Here is a 13,237-nt window from a genome sequence, read left to right as displayed (position 1 = left end):
TAGACAGTTTCACTCTTTTTGCCTACCTGTATAACTTTTTCTTTTTGACTATGCAGTGGTCATGTTTTTATCGTTTGTGACTTTTGTCAAAAGGGGCTATTTTGTGCGCAAAGGTACAGCGTCCCACTCCCCTTCTATGACACGTGCTAAGGAGCTCAGCATGGGTCATAGCTGGGTGGTCCCGGCAGCTGTCTGCCACCAGGACCCATCTCTAATACCAGACATCACTGATCATGGTGATGCCCGGCTTTAACCCCTTTGACACCGCAATCAAATTTCATTGTAGCGTCTAAAATGCAAGTTAAAATGTCCCGGCAGCTCTGTGAAAGTAAGTAAAAACACCTAACCTTCCAAATTTAGGATCCAGGAAAGTGTCTTCTTCCCTCCCTCACAAGTGTCTAGAAAAAGTGTATGTGGTAGAGCTTTTCCCACCACAGCAGAGTTGCTAAAAATTCATCATCCTGCTGCACTTTGTTGATAAATAAGATGCACTCTAGTCAAACCCACCACCCAAATAAACATGGGAAAATATCTCTACCGTAGACATTGTTTGATAAATCTGGGCCAACAGGCTTTGCTATGATTGAATATGATTTTTAATTCAAATTTCTTGTTAAACAATCTGTCTTCTTCTTGGACATCATGGTGTATTACGAGGCTTCTGGTTATTTGCATTATACCAACAGTGTAATAAAGGTAAATATATAACACTGGACTTTCTGCACTTTTCTTGAGGAGGATTTGTGTTTTTCCTCTTCTCCTTAGAATAAGAATTATGATCTAGATTTCTGTGTCATAAATTTCTATTACGTCACAAAGCAAATGAACAAAATGTGAGAAACATTTTCGATTAATTTTCCTCATACATAGAGCCCAGGCGCACTGACCTATTATAGATTTGTTTTGTATACATATATAAAAGTCTTTAATAGAGATACTTAAGACCTTTAGGCTGAGTGGAATTCCACTTAGATAGTCTGCTCGGAATTTCTGCTGTAGTAGAGCCCCATGAATTTCATGGGATTCTGCTACAATGTGACATGGTGGAAATTAGAGAGGAGTGAATCAAATCTGACAAATCCGAATTTGTTACGAATTTCATGAAAAATTCCATTTGTAGAAAATACGAATATCGCCGCAATTCTATCGCATGAATCGCTTCATTAAACTCCATTTAGTGCGGTCCAGGCTCCAGGGCATCTAAAATGGTGGATCCACATCTCAGTAAATGGGGCAAGGAATGCTGGGAAGGCTGGAAGGCAAGGCGGGAAGGCAGGTAGGCGGGATGACCCTGAATCACATGCAGGATGCAGCTTATCAGCAGCAGGTCACCCCTGTGATGTCACCGCCCTATATAATCGGCAGCCATATTCCGGCTAGTCACTTCATTCATTAAACTGCAGAGAGATAGGACAGACAGTGCAGTGTGTTACACAGAAAAGCTTTTTCCAGCAGTGTTTCACTTCATAGTCACATCAGCATTCTTTTGGACAGAGAGCAGTGTGTTTTTCGCAGAAAATAATTCTTACTGCAGTGATTAACCTCCCAGTCACTGTCTACAGCGTTGTATTACAGAGAGGGGCAGAGAGCTGTGTGTTGCCTCATACATTTGAACAAGCTGGCTCAGCTGGAGAAACGTTAGAAGAGGAGGGAGGAATAAGCTTATAGGGCAACTCTGTGTCTTTGTTCCACAACAAATGGTCTTCTGGTTATACTAGTCTGTAGACGTATAATACATACCCAGCAGTCCATTCCTAATATTCTGTGTAACAGGCTCAAAAGAAATGTATTAGATGAATGTTTAAAGTACACAGTAGATGTAATTTTAAAGCACCATTGCCATCTAGTGGCCAGGGAGCACATTTTTTCAAACTCTCAAGGGCCCATATACTGTGAAAGTCCAGGCAAAATAACTCACCATATACCTACATCTAATTAGTGTATTATTGTTTACCTGTTAAACTCAAGGGCCTAGATACTGTAAAAGTCCAGGCAAAAGTAATCACCGGCTTGTGTTGTACACAAATGCTTTTTAAAGCGTTTTGTAGTGCATAAGTGCATAAGCGCATAAGTGCATACCACATACTTAAATATAAGTTTCCACTCCGGTGGAAAACTTTTTTTTATGAACTGGTGCCAGAAAGTTAAACAGATTTGTAAATTACTTCTATTTAAAAATCTTAATCATTTTAGTACTGTTTAGCAGCTGTATGCTACGGAGGAAAATCTTTACTTTTTGAATTTCTTTTTTGTGTTGTCCACAGTGCTCTCTGCTGACACCTCTGTCTTTGTCTGGAACTGTCCTGAGCAGGATAGTTGCTGATAAGGGCATCAGGTGTCAGCAGAGAGCACTGTGGACAACACAAAAAGGAAATTCAAAAAATAAAGATTTTCCTCTGTTGCAAACAGCTGCTAAAAAGTGCTGAAAGGATTAAGATTTTTTAATAGAAGTAATTTACAAATCTATTTAACTTTCTGGCACCAGTTCATTTAAAAAAAGAAGTTTTTCACCAGAGTACCCCTTTAAACTCTCAAGGGCCTAGATACTGTGAAAGCCAGGGAAAAGTACTCACCGGCTGGTGTTGTACTCAAATACTTTTTAAAGCATACTGTAGCACATTTTTCTGCCCTCATAAGTGCTTATCACATAACTACATCTAAGTGGTGTACTTTTTTGTACCTGTTAAACTCTCAAGGGCCTAGATATTGTGAAATGACAGTCAAAAAGTACACAACTGCTGCTGTTCTAGACAAATACTTTTTTAAGCGTAGTGAAGCATATTGTCATCTCCTCATATATACGCACTAAGTATGTCAGGCAGAGAAGTGCCAGGATGTGCACAGAGAAGTGGTAGAGGCATTAATTCATCAAGCGCAGGCAGAGGTTGCAGCAGACTAGGGGTGAATGGCAGCAGGAGTAGCAGCAAGAGGCCTGAGCTCCCATTATCATCTAGCGGACATGCCTCAAGCAGCAACCCATCTCCCATCAAAGATTGGTTAACATGGTTATCCACTTTATCACAAGTGACATCTGATACATCCAGTCAACAGTCGGTGGCATGGCCTGGGAGCAGTCCCTGTCCTCCCATTGCCTCTGTCCTATGCTGTTCTCTCCTCCACAGAAGTATCTTATGCTATGGGTTCAGCTCCACTATTCAGTGAGGACAATCTAATAGAGGACAGTCAGCAGCTACTGCCCAGCCAAGAAGTGGAGGAGACATCCTCCGCTTCCTCCACTAGGAGGACAAGTAGTGATGAGGAGAGTGATGTGGTAGGCGGTGTTGCCAGCGTTCAGGGTCCTAAAGCAGACACTGTTGAGGAACCTGAGGAGGACATCAGTGACATACAGACACTTGTTGATGATGATGAAGCAGATTGCAATTAAGAGCCAGGTGCAGAAGGGGCTTAATCATCATCAAGAGAAGAGGGTTGCAGGTTGCCCGTTAGGCAGCAGCTAAGCCAGCAAGGTGGTATCATGGTTGGCAGTCAGCATGGTGGCAGAAGTGGAAATTCTGGAGCCAAACGTGCCTGGGGAGACCACCTGCTTCGCAGCAGCTTACCTTCCTGGGATGTAGTGGAACGGTTCCTGGAGACGGCGGCAGTAGCAGTCAATTAGTGCAGACTGTTGGTGGGAAAATCAGCTACTCGTCGGTGTGGCAGTTTTTCCTCAAGCATCCGGAGGAGGTTAACATACAAAATGTGTCGGCAGAAGTTGAAGCTTGGCCATGGTCCCAATGTTGAAAACAACGGCCCTGCGACAACACATGCTTCACTACCATGAAGCGGTCTGGGAGAACCATGGCTCCGATGTGGTGGTCCAGCCTGCTGCATCACCCAGCGGCACGCCGCTCCCTCTTTCAGCCAGCCAAGGCTCCACCACCTCAGACAAAGGGAGCTGTGTGTCACACCCTCCTTCTGTTGCTCCAGATGCTACAGATGCTCCTGCTCCTCCTACTTTTAGTCAGTCATTCAGCCAACAATCCATCCGCGAAGCCATGTCCAAGAGACAACAGTATGCACCCACTCATCCAACGGCGCAGAAGCTGAATGTGCTCCTGTCCAAATAGCTGGTGCTGCAGTCCCTCCCTTTCCAAGTGGTGGACTTGGCACCTTTCAGAGAACTGATGGCTTGTGTCGAGCCAAGGTGGAAAGTCCCAAGCCATCATTTCTTGCGAAGAAGACAGTACAGGCCCTGCACAATTTTGTGGAAGAGATGGTGGGCCAGTCCTTGAGCCAAACAGTGTGTACAAAAGTGCACAGCAGCGCCAACGTCTGGAGCTGTAACTTTGGTCATGGACAATGCATGTCCTTTATGACCCACTGGGTGAATGTGGTTCCTGCACAGCCACAACACCAACTTGGACAGCTTACAGTGATTCCTTCTCCACGCTCTCAGGCTCCGCTTCCTCATCCTCCACCGTGTCCTCAGCCTCCACTGCATGGACAAGTCTCAGTGCCCATCAACATATCATGTGTGCAGGGCACGGCGGTGTCAGGCTGTTCTTCACATGGTTTGTCTTGGCAAAAAGAGTCACACAGGGGATGAACTGCTAAAAGTCATTTGTAAAGAAATCAGAGCATGGCTTACTCATCAAAAACTGGAAATGGGAACCATGGTGACCGACAACGGGAAGAACATTGTGGCCGCACTGCAACAAGGAAGGGTGACCTATGCACCCTGCATGGGACACGTGTTAAATCTGGTTGTCAAGCAGTTCCTGAAGTGTCCCCCCATTTTCTAGATATCCTAACAATGGAAAGGAAACTTTGCATGCACTTCAGCCACTCATACACCACAAAGCACTCCCTCCTTGAGCTGCAGCGTCAGAATCGTATCCCCCAACACAGTTTGATTTGTGACATTGCCACACGTTGGAATTCCACCCGGCATATGTTGGACCGACTGTACGAACAGAGAAAAGCCATCACTGGTTTCTTGATGATCCAAGCGGATAGGGGTCATCTCGTGTGTAACTTCAATGTGAACCAGTGGCAGCTCATACGTGACACCTGCCGTTTGCTCAGGCCCTTTGAGGAAGCCACATTATATGTAAGTCGCCAGGATTACGGGATAAACAACGTCATTCCTCTGCTTCATATCCTACAACAAGTGTTGGAAAAGATGGCTGCTCATGGCAATCGAGACGTTGCGCCTACATCTTACGGCCACATGATCCCTGTGGGGGATGAACTAGAGTAGAAGGAGGAGGCTGAGGGGCACAGTGGAGCACAGTTTAGGTTTGATGAGATGGGTGGTGTTTCTAGTCATCTGACAGGAGAGGAGGAGCATGATCAACTAGAAGAGCTAGAGGGTTATGAGGAAGGCGAGACAGAGGACCCAGACACACCGCAGCAGTATGCAGTGGAGATGGAGGCAGCTGACTCCCTCCGAATCACTTGCACAAATGGCACGATGCATGTTCACTTGCTTGCGCAGTGACAGTCGAATTGTCACCATTCAGCAGCGGGTTGACTTCTGGGTCTCCACCTAATTGGATCCTCCCTACCGGTGCAAAATAGGGGCCTTTTTTACACCCACTGAGAGGGGGGACAAACTGACCTACTACAGAGAGATCCTACATAGTCAGTTGGCGCCATCGTCAATCCACTAGCAGGCCTTACTCGGGGGGGCCCTCTGCACTCACCTTTCACTGTCATGGCTGCTGGGGAGGGGTGGCAGGAGCAGTACCAGCTCCATCAGTCTACAGTCGCTGATGAGTACCTTTCTTCACCCACATAGTGAAGCAACTCATCAGCAGCAGGTAGACATGGAGCAGGACCTGAACCAGCAGGTGGTGGCATACCTTGACATGCCCATGCCAACACACCTTGAAGATCTGCTGGACTTCTGGGCAGCCAAACTTGATTTGTGGCCGCAACTTGCAGAGTTTGCCCTGGAAAAGCTGTCCTGCCCGGCCAGTAGTGTGGCATCGTAGCGGGTGTTTAGTGCTGCGGGGGCCATAGTCACCCCAAGGAGAACTCGTCTGTCCACAAAAATGTGGAGAGACTGACCTTTGGGAAGATGAATAAGGCTAGGATCAGCTAGGATTTCCACCCACCAATGCCAGATGCATCAGAGTAGATTGGTGGCAATTTCTTTTGAGCCTGTTACACAGTGCCATTCAGACACTGTATGGTCTCCTACTACTGATGCCACCTTCAGGCTGTCATTGTGCTGACATGTGACATGGGACTCCTTGTTAGATTAGGTCCTTTGTACCCACATGCCAGGCCCCGGGACACTAAAACTTGGGAGTTAAAAGTTCCATTTCAAAATCCTCAATTTCAATTCGAAAATTTTAGATTTCTATTTAAAATTCTTGTATTTCAATGGTCTCCTCATGCTTCAGCCACCTTCAGGCTATACCATTCAGACACTACATGGGCTACTTATGCTTTCCCCACCTCCAGGCTGTGTCATTCAGCCAATATATCATTTTCTGATGCTACTGGGACTGGGACATGAACTCCAAATATGTTCTGGAAGCACTAGCTAACATACATGCTTAATTGAGACTTCAAGATTGATCTTTCAATGTAAAGGTGTTATGAAAACCTCGGGTGTACTGCTGATGCCTGCTCCTGACTGCTTCTGTGTCATTCAGGAACTACTTGGCTCAATGATGCTTCTGGGCTTGGGCCTTACATTTTTGGATGTTTAGCACGAGCTAAATACTGTTACGCCTAGCGCTCCGGGTCCCCGCTCCTCCCCGGAGCGCTCACGGCGCCTTTCTCCCTGCAGCGCCCCGGTCAGTCCCGCTGACCGGGAGCGCTGCACTGTCATGGCCGTTGGGGATGCGATTCGCACAGCGGGACGCGCCCGCTCGCGAATCGCATCCCAGGTCACTTACCCGTCCCGGTCCCCTGCTGTCATGTGCTGGCGCGCGCGGCTCCGCTCTCTAGGGCGCGCGCGCGCCAGCTCTCTGAGACTTAAAGGGCCAGTGCACCAATGATTGGTGCCTGGCCCAATTAGCTTAATTGGCTTCCACCTGCTCCCAGACTATATCAGATCACTGCCCCTGCACTCCCCTGCCGGATCTTGTTGCCTTGTGCCAGTGAAAGCGTTTAGTGTGTCCAAAGCCTGTGTACCTGAACTTCTGCTACCCATCCTGACTACGAACCTTGCCGCCTGCCCCCGACCTTCTGCTACGTCTGACCTTGCCTCTGCCTAGTCCTTCTGTCCCACGCCTTCTCAGCAGTCAGCGAGGTAGAGCCGTTGCTAGTGGATACGACCTGGTTGCTACTGCCGCAGCAAGACCATCCCGCTTTGCGGCGGGCTCTGGTGAAAACCAGTAGCCTCTTAGAACCGGTCCACTAGCACGGTCCACGCCAATCCCTCGCTGACACAGAGGATCCACTACCTGGAAGCCGAATCGTGACAGTAGATCCGGCCATGGATCCCGCTGAGGTGCCGCTGCCAAGTCTCGCTGATCTTCCCACGGTGGTCGCTCAGCAATCGCAGCAGATTGCCCAACAAGGACAGCAGCTGTCGCAGTTGACCGCCATGTTACAGCAACTTCTGCCTCTGCTACAGCAGCAACCATCTCCTCCGCCAGCTCCTGCACCTCCTCCGCAGCGAGTGGCCGCTCCTAACCTCCGCTTGTCCCTGCCGGACAAATTTGATGGGGACTCTAAACTCTGCCGTGGATTTTTGTCTCAGTGTTCCCTGCATATGGAGATGTTGTCGGACTTGTTTCCTTCAGAACGGTCTAAGGTGGCGTTTGTAGTAAGCCTTCTTTCAGGAAAGGCCTTGTCTTGGGCCACACCGCTCTGGGACCGCAATGATCCTGCCACAGCCACAGTCCAGGCCTTCTTCGCTGAATTCCGGAGTGTCTTCGAGGAGCCAGCCCGAGCGTCTTCTGCCGAGACTGCCCTGTTGAACCTGGTCCAGGGTAATTCTTCCGTTGGCGAGTACGCCATACAATTCCGTACTTTTGCTTCTGAACTATCCTGGAATAATGAGGCTCTCTGCGCGACCTTTAAAAAAGGCCTATCCAGTCGCATCAAGGATGTGCTGGCCGCACGAGAGATTCCTGCCAACCTCCAAGAACTCATCCATTTGGCTACCCGCATTGACATGCGTTTTTCTGAGCGACACCAAGAGCTCCGCCAGGAAAAAGACTTAAATCTCTGGGCACCTCTCCCACAGCATCCCTTGCAGTCTTCGCCTGGGCCTCCCGCCGAGGAGGCCATGCAAGTGGATCGGTCTCGCCTGACCCAGGAAGAGAGGAATCGCCGTAGAGAAGAAAATCTCTGTCTTTACTGTGCCAGTACCGAGCATTTCTTGGTGGATTGCCCTATCCGTCCTCCACGCCTGGGAAACGCACGGACGCACCCAGCCCACGTGGGTGTGGCGTCTCTTGGTTCCAAGTCTGCTCCTCCACGTCTCACGGTACCCGTGCGGATTTCTCCTACAGCCAACTCCTCCATCTCAGCCGTGGCCTGCTTGGACTCTGGTGCCTCCGGGAATTTTATTTTGGAGTCCTTTGTTAATAAATTCAGCATCCCGGTGACCCGTCTCGTCAAGCCGCTCTACATTTCCGCGGTCAACGGAGCCAGATTGGACTGCACCGTGCGTTACCGCACAGAACCCCTCCTGATGTCTATCGGACCCCACCACGAAAGGATTGAGTTCTTCATTCTCCCCAACTGTACCTCTGAGGTCCTCCTCGGTCTGCCATGGCTCCGGCTTCATTCCCCCACCCTTGATTGGACCACCGGGGAGATAAAGAACTGGGACTCTGCCTGCCACAGGAAATGCCTCTCCCCCCCTCCCAGTCCCGTCAGGCAAGCCTCTGTGCCTCCCCATGGCCCCCGTCCTGGTGTCACACTGCCCCTTGCTAGGCCTCGCCCTCTGCCCTCCCTCCCCATTCCCACTCCTGCTGTACTGCCTGCCGTTGAGGAAACCCTCCATTCTTTCCCGGTGTCCTCATCCCAGGGGAGGCAGTTACCGGACAAAGAGAAGGGGAGACCTAAGGGGGGGGGTACTGTTACGCCTAGCGCTCCGGGTCCCCGCTCCTCCCCGGAGCGCTCACGGCGCCTTTCTCCCTGCAGCGCCCCGGTCAGTCCCGCTGACCGGGAGCGCTGCACTGTCATGGCCGTTGGGGATGCGATTCGCACAGCGGGACGCGCCCGCTCGCGAATCGCATCCCAGGTCACTTACCCGTCCCGGTCCCCTGCTGTCATGTGCTGGCGCGCGCGGCTCCGCTCTCTAGGGCGCGCACGCGCCAGCTCTCTGAGACTTAAAGGGCCAGTGCACCAATGATTGGTGCCTGGCCCAATTAGCTTAATTGGCTTCCACCTGCTCCCAGACTATATCAGATCACTGCCCCTGCACTCCCCTGCCGGATCTTGTTGCCTTGTGCCAGTGAAAGCGTTTAGTGTGTCCAAAGCCTGTGTACCTGAACTTCTGCTACCCATCCTGACTACGAACCTTGCCGCCTGCCCCCGACCTTCTGCTACGTCTGACCTTGCCTCTGCCTAGTCCTTCTGTCCCACGCCTTCTCAGCAGTCAGCGAGGTAGAGCCGTTGCTAGTGGATACGACCTGGTTGCTACTGCCGCAGCAAGACCATCCCGCTTTGCGGCGGGCTCTGGTGAAAACCAGTAGCCTCTTAGAACCGGTCCACTAGCACGGTCCACGCCAATCCCTCGCTGACACAGAGGATCCACTACCTGGAAGCCGAATCGTGACAAATACATGCTTAATAGAAATTTCAACATTGATCTTTTAATGTAAGGGGTTGTGAAACCCTCTTGGGTACTGCTGATGCCTGCTCCTGACTGTGTGTTTCAGGAACTACTTGGTTTATTGATACTTCTGGGCTTGGGCCTTAAATTTTTGGATGTTTAGCACTAGCTAAATACATGCTTAATAGAAATTTCAACATTGATCTTTCAATGTAAGGGGTTATGAAACCTTCTTGGGTACTGCTGATGCCTGCTCCTGACTACTCCTGTGTCTTTCAGGAACTACTTGGCTTACTGATGCTTCAGGGCTTGGGCCTTAAATTTTTGGATGTTTTGCACAAGCTTTAATACATGCTTAATTGAGATTTCAAAATTGATCTTTCAATCTTAGCGGTTATGAAATCCTCTTGTGTACTGCTGATGCCTTTTCCTGACTCTGTTTTTCAGGAACTACTTGGCTTACTGATGCTCCTGGGCTTGGGCCTTACATTTTTGGATGATAGCACTACCTAACATGCATCTTCAACATTCACCTTTTAGGAGTTGTGAACACTCTTGTATACTCATGCTGCTTCCTCTTGGTCCTCTAACAGTGTGCGACTCCGCCTCCTCATCCTCCACTGTGTCCTCAGCCTCCACTGCCTGGACAAGTCTCAGTGGCCCTTCAGCATACCATGTGTGTAGGGCACATTTAAATTAAAAAAATTATACATTTCAATGGTCTCCTCGTGCTTCAGCCAACTCCAGGCTTGTCATTCAGGCAATATATGGTTTACTGATGCAGCTGCTGGGTCTGGGAATAAAAATTTTGTTATGGTAGGTAGCACTAGCTATCCAAAATTTCCATTTTGAATTTCAAAAATTCTTATGTTTTTTGGGGGGATTGTGAAGCCCTGGGGTCACCTCATTGTTCAGCCAACTCCAGGCAGTGTCATTCAGGCAATATATGGTTTACTGATACTGCTGCTGGGTCAGGGAATAAAAAATGTGTTATGGTAGGTAGCACAAGCTATCCAAAATCTTCATTTTAAATTAAAAAAAATTCTTGTGATTTTTGGGGGAGGATTGTGAAGCCCTGGTGTGTACTCATGCTTCAGCCAACTCCAGGCTGTGTCATTCAGGCAATATATGGTTTACTGATACTGCTGCTGGGCCAGAGAATACAAATTTTGTTACGGTAGGTAGCACTAGCTATCCAAAATCTTCATTTTACATTTCAAAAAATCTTATGTATTTTTTTTTTTTTTTTTTTGGGGGGGGGGGGGGGGATTGTGAAGCCCTGGTGTGTACTCATGCTTCAGCCAACTCCAGGATGTGTCATTCAGGCAATATATTTTTTTACTGATACTGCTGCTGGGTCTGGGAATGAAAACGTTGCTATGGTGGGTAGCAGAAATATTTGTTTTTAACATAGATCCGCCGCAAATAAATTTGAATCAAAAGAAATTTTTTCGGAAAGTTCGGCGAATCGGCCAAATCAAATTTTTGAAAAGTTCGCTCATCTCTACTCTGTGCATTGAGGACAAGTAGGACTCTGTACAATGAGGACAAGCAGGGCTCTGTACAGTGAGGGCTAGCAGGGCTCTGTACACTGAGGACAAACTGGGCTCTCTACACTGAGGACAAGCAGGGCTCTGTACACTGATGACAAGCAGGGCTTTGTACACTGAGGACAAGCGGGGCTCTGTACACTGAGGACAAGCAGGGCTCTATACACTGAGGACAAGCAGGGCTTTGTACACTGAGGACAAGCAGGGCTCTGTACACTGAGGACAAGCAGGGCTCTGTACACTGAGGACAAGCAGGGCTCTGTACACTGAGGACAAGCAGGGCTCTGTACACTGAGGACAAGCAGAGCTCTGTACACTGAGAACAAGCAGGGCCCTGTACACTGAGGACAAGCAGGGCTCTGTACACTGAGGATAGGCAGGACTCTGTACACTTAGGACAAGCAGGGTCTGTACACTGAGGACAAGAAGGGCTCTGCACAGTGAGGACAAGCAGGACTCCCAGCTCATGCAGCAGGCTGAAGTTCTGCCAAATTGAATTTATATATTTTAGACAGATGTTTTTTTGGTTATAATCAAAATAATATTTATAAGTTTTTTAAATTTTATTGACAACTACTTCAAGTTCATGCAGATACTCAATATTTACAGTGCTGACTAAAGATGATCAAACTTTTCAATGTTTGGTTCTGCAAATTCGCCAGACTCTGTCTGAACCTGCACTTCACCAATAACCCAAAAATGTGTGCATAACATTGCCTAAGAGCCCTAAAAGCCATGTATAAAACTGTTCGGTCATTTAGGAGTCGAGGTTCCTCTGAGTTGTTTGTGACGAAGCCACGGGGTGTCTCGTGGTGCGATGGTGTGGTGTATGGGGAAGCTACTGTAGCAAGGTGTTATTAACCCCTAAATGTCCGTGACGCCAGGGCGTGTCTTTCCCAGTAACCACCCGAACGGCTGTACCGCTATCCCAATGTTAGACAGGGCAATAATAATCCAAGACCATTTAAGTCTTCACAGCTAGGCCAGGATCCCAGGGAGGTGGCCAGTAACACAGAAGGACCTTGCAGCTTGCTGGGACTTGTAGTGACTTTGATAGACTTTAGTTCAGCCATGCAGACTATAATAGACTTGACTTTAGGAATGACTTTAGACTGGACTGGGTTGTAGATAGTGACAGCAGACATAGAATTGACTTACTGGCATGTGGCTGTAGGTAGGCTTGAGGCCTCCAGATATGCTGGACACTAGCTCTGAAATGTCTGGTCTTTACTGTACCCCAGCAGAAAGAGAGTGCTTGTAATGGCTGCCACTCTTATAAAGGGGGCGGGGGCTGAGCCAGAAGCCCATAGATCAAGCTGCAGGTCACCTGGTTAGCTTGTGCTCTCTAGGTAACAAATACATAATGTAAACACATTATCATGTGACAACTCAAAGGTCCTTAAAGGTCCTTTATACATAACACACATAACACTATACATTGTACATATTACTATGGGGGAGACACAGCAGGAGATCCCTTAGGACACAGAGGGACTCAACCTGACAGGGCCTAAGTACTTTACGGGACTATATCCCGTACTGGGACATTATATATTTTTAAAGCAAAGTTTGTTTCAAGGTTACGGAAACATGTGTGTCTATCAGTAAACAGTTGGTACCTGGTGGTACCTAACAGGTTGAATAACAACACACTGCACTAATGGATTTTTTACGCCCTTGTCCCCCTTCCCTTCTATGATTTGGGACCCTTGGCTAATACAGGACATCACCGATCCTGGTGATACCCGACATTGACCCCGACATTGCAGGGTCTAACATACCGACATTGCAGGGTCTAACATAAAAAAAATCTATCCCGGCAGCTCAGCGGAGCTGATCGGGACCACCACAGTGGAACCGCAGTGTTTCGATCAGCTTAGAGGACAGAGGGCCCTTACCTGCCTCCTCGCCATCCGATCGTTGGTCTGAAGCTCCAGTCTGCCTAAGCAGTCTGGAGCAGCAGAACACCAATAACACCAATAACACTGTGCCACAGCAC

This window comes from Hyla sarda, chromosome 10, assembly GCF_029499605.1.
Source record: "Hyla sarda isolate aHylSar1 chromosome 10, aHylSar1.hap1, whole genome shotgun sequence".
Taxonomy (NCBI): domain Eukaryota; kingdom Metazoa; phylum Chordata; class Amphibia; order Anura; family Hylidae; genus Hyla; species Hyla sarda.
The sequence above is the reverse complement of the archived record's forward strand: the minus strand, read 5'-3'. Positions refer to the sequence as shown.